Below are 3607 nucleotides of genomic sequence, written 5' to 3'. Positions count from 1 at the left end.
GATGGACTGTTGGTTTGACCAGTGTGGTTGGAGAGGTGGCAATTTCACCCTCCAATCCATTGTCACTTTTAGAATTTTATATATTGTAGAGTTAGAAATAAATTTCTTCTTTTTCCCTCTTTTACATTTAATGTGTGTAAGTTATTTTGTGTTGTAGTGTGACAGCTTCCTGGTGCTGGATGAAAGGGACATGGCCCTGTGCTTGGGATGCTTCCTGGGGGTCCCTCAAAAGGCTCTCCTGAGACAGAGACAAGCTCAGGAAGCACCAAAAAAGGGCCCAAGAACAATCTGGGATTTGTAACACCTTCTGTGCAAGATCCAATCTGCAAGGCTGGGTCACTGTGGGAGAGGCACAACTGGGGTTGTACAGAGGAGCCCGAAGTCCTGCCTGTTCCACGGCAGGCAAGCAGGGATTGAGTCCCTGGGGGGCTGTTGCCCTCTCCTGAGCCAGCCCCAGCTGCCAGAGGAGCTGCCCTGGGCTGACTGCTGGGGGTTCTGGGTGCAAATGCCCAGCTCTGGTGCACAGGCACTCGTGTGGGGCAGGGCCTCCTGCCACGGGCTGCCCCGTGGGGCTGTGGCACTGCCACCGTGTCTGGCCATGGGGCCACAGCACAGCCTGTGCTCAGGGTGGTCCCACCCAGCAGCTGGGAAATGCAGACACAGGGACTTTGCTGAGCCAGTTTGTCCCAGCAGGAGCTTTGTGTGTCCCTGCAGGAGGTGCTGGTGCTGTGGGGTCCTTAGGGCTGTTCAGGCTGCCCTGGGCTCGGTGCTTCCTGCGGGTGCCCTGCACAGTTCAGGGTGGAATCTGGGCCATGGAATTCTCTTGCATGGGAAAGTCAGGAAGTTCTGGTGCATGTGACCCATGGGATAGAATCCCATGGACCTGAAAATGAAGAGTGGGGTCTGCCCTGAAGCATCACAGACAGAGAAAAAGGATTCAGACTTTGTGTTGTGGGATGGGAAGGGGAAGTGCCAGGAGCTGCCTGGCTGGTGGGATGAGGCTTTGCTGTTGGAGCCCCATGGATTATTTGGGATCCTGGGGCTGTAGAACATATATGGTTTCCAAGGACTTCGTGCCTGCTCTCTTTGGGATGAGTGCTCTGTGGATGCTCTGCACTCTGCAGCATCCATTTTCTCCCCTGAGTCCTGCTGTAAGTCCGTTCCACATGAGCTAAATCAGCGCCTGACTGTCGGAGCCAGGCTCTGAAGGGACAGCACAGCACTGCTGAATCCCACCTTGCAACCTCCCTGTGGTCTTTGTGTGTGTCCACAGACTTCCCTATCCAAAAATGGGCTTTTGTCATGTGTCCACACACAAGATGTGGACCCCAGAAAGACCCAGTGGTTTCTTGGGACTCATTTCACCTGCTGCACATGGACAGAGATCCAAGCACATGGTCATGTGTTGGCTCCACTGGTGAGCAAGAATTCATTTCCCAGCTGGAGGTGTTTTCTGAGCTACACTGTCATGTCCTGCCCTTCTCCAGTGTCCAGGGAGCTACTCAGGAATGACAGTAGGACTCACCTGCATTCCACTCCAGATTGGGTGGAAGGCAACTCCCAGTGTGTCATTGATCTGACCTTTCTTAGATGTGACTTCAGGTGGGATTCATGCCTGAAGAAGCTGCAGGCTGGACATCCCCAGCTGGTGATGTTTGTGATGTCAGATTTAATCCTCCCAAGGACTGTTGGATGTGCTGCTCCCCAGTGGGCTTTTATAAAACAATTCCTTATGTACCACTTTCAAAGCCAGTTGCAAACACTTCTGCTGTGCCAGGGCCCAGGCACAGTTTGAGGAAGGAGTGATCACAGCTGAAATGCAATTAGACTTTGAAGGGCTGTTGGGTCCACCCAAAGCTGGTTTAGACATTTGAGTTTGGGTGCTTTGCCTTTGTGCTTAATCCTTTAGTGCTCACCCACCCTTCAGCAGCTGGAGCAGAGCAGCAGAGGGTGCTCCTGGAAAGCAGCTCTGAGCCACGTGAAGGGAGTGGCACCTGTCCCTTGTCCCTTTCATGGGCTCACAGTGTTCCCAGCCTATCTGATGGGCTGCAAATCCTCTTTTCATGAGATCCTGGCAGTGGTGGAGGATTATTCCTCAGCCTTGCCTTGAGTAAATACCAAACACAGAGCTGAGCTCGTTCCCCTTTGCCAAGTGTCTGCTTTGAAAAGTCTTCTGAAGGAGATCATGAGGTGCTGCCTCCTTGTCCCCTGTGTGAGGCTGCTCCAGTGCTTGCACACCCCAGTGCTCCCCAGCACTGGGAGTTCAAAGTCCTTTGTTCATCCTGCACTTCAGCTCTCCCCATATGCACTGGGCTCTTGTTCCTGCAGGGTCTGATGGAAAGACCAAATCCTTTGATGCTGTCAGTAGCAATTCCAGGGAGCAGGCTGGGAGTCCCCAAAGGCTGCAGATGCAGCTTCCAATTTGGTCCTGATTAGCAGGAAAAGTCTGGGCTCAACAAAAGCCTTCATATCCATCACCACAGGCTCATCCTCCAAAACAGGAACTTAGAGAGAGATGCTTTTAAAGGGAAAAGGAAAGAGAGAGTTAAAGTTTCCAGGCAATGTGGGCTGCAGTCATCATCCTGAAGCTCAGTCCCAGCACATCCCAGCAGTGAGGAATCCCTGAGGAATGGAAGAAGGCAGCTGGCCTGGGGAAGCAGCAGGAGAAGGAAGTACCAGCAGGTGTTTTTCAAACAGGTGAAGACAGGTGAAGGAAAGGCTTCACAACCTCTTCCAAGTTCAACATAAACGACACTAAACCTGCCAAAAGCATTTGAAGGAACAACCAGCTGGAGTCAGAAGAATGAGCCAAAAAGCCAGAGCATCTCCCAGTAGAGGGGAAGGACCTGCCAGGAGATTGGCGGATCAGTGGGTGTCAGCAGGAGCATTCAGGAAGGAGAGGAGCAGACAAGAGCAGGTATTTACCTTTTCCAGTTTGTGATGCCTGTGAAAAATGGGGGATTCCTACAAGCTGCTATACCAGATACATCAATGACATTCCTGAGGATGAAAGAATGTCTGTGGAATTTTGGGGAGCTAGAGACCAGTAAGGAAAGGGAGGTAAATGTCAGACAAACATCAGCACAGTGAAATGTTAAGTGATGCATGTGGGGTGAAATAATTTTTTCTTTTGTGAGATGGGCATGGAGGTGACTCCATGGATCATTCATGGCCAGCCCATCCCAGTGACAGCTCAACAAAAGCTCAACCTGATATTCCAAGGGAATATTCCAAGGGAATATCAGGTATGGGAAGGGATGGAGCAGAGATCAGGAAGGGCTTTGATGTCCCAACACAAGCCCAGGCTCGCTCACCCTCTGCCCTGTGCCCCCTTCTGGGTGCCTCAGCTCAGGAAGCAAATAATTCCCTTGGGAAGGGTCCAGAGGAGGTCCCTGAGTGCCAGGAGCTGCTGGGTCTGTGTGAGGAACTTCTCTGAGCTGGGCCTGCCCAGCCTGGCCCAGAGAGACTCTGAGGAGGATCCCCTTGGCCTCACCACACCTTTTAAATATCAGAACCACAGAGCTTCAACCACAGCTCAGGTGGGGCAGGTCTAGAGAAACGGAGGGATTTCCCCTGCCACAGCCTTTGGATCCTTTCAGCAGTGACA

This window comes from Vidua macroura, chromosome 24, assembly GCF_024509145.1.
Source record: "Vidua macroura isolate BioBank_ID:100142 chromosome 24, ASM2450914v1, whole genome shotgun sequence".
In the NCBI taxonomy this organism is placed as follows: Eukaryota; Metazoa; Chordata; class Aves; order Passeriformes; family Viduidae; genus Vidua; species Vidua macroura.
This window is presented reverse-complemented; position numbering follows the sequence as displayed.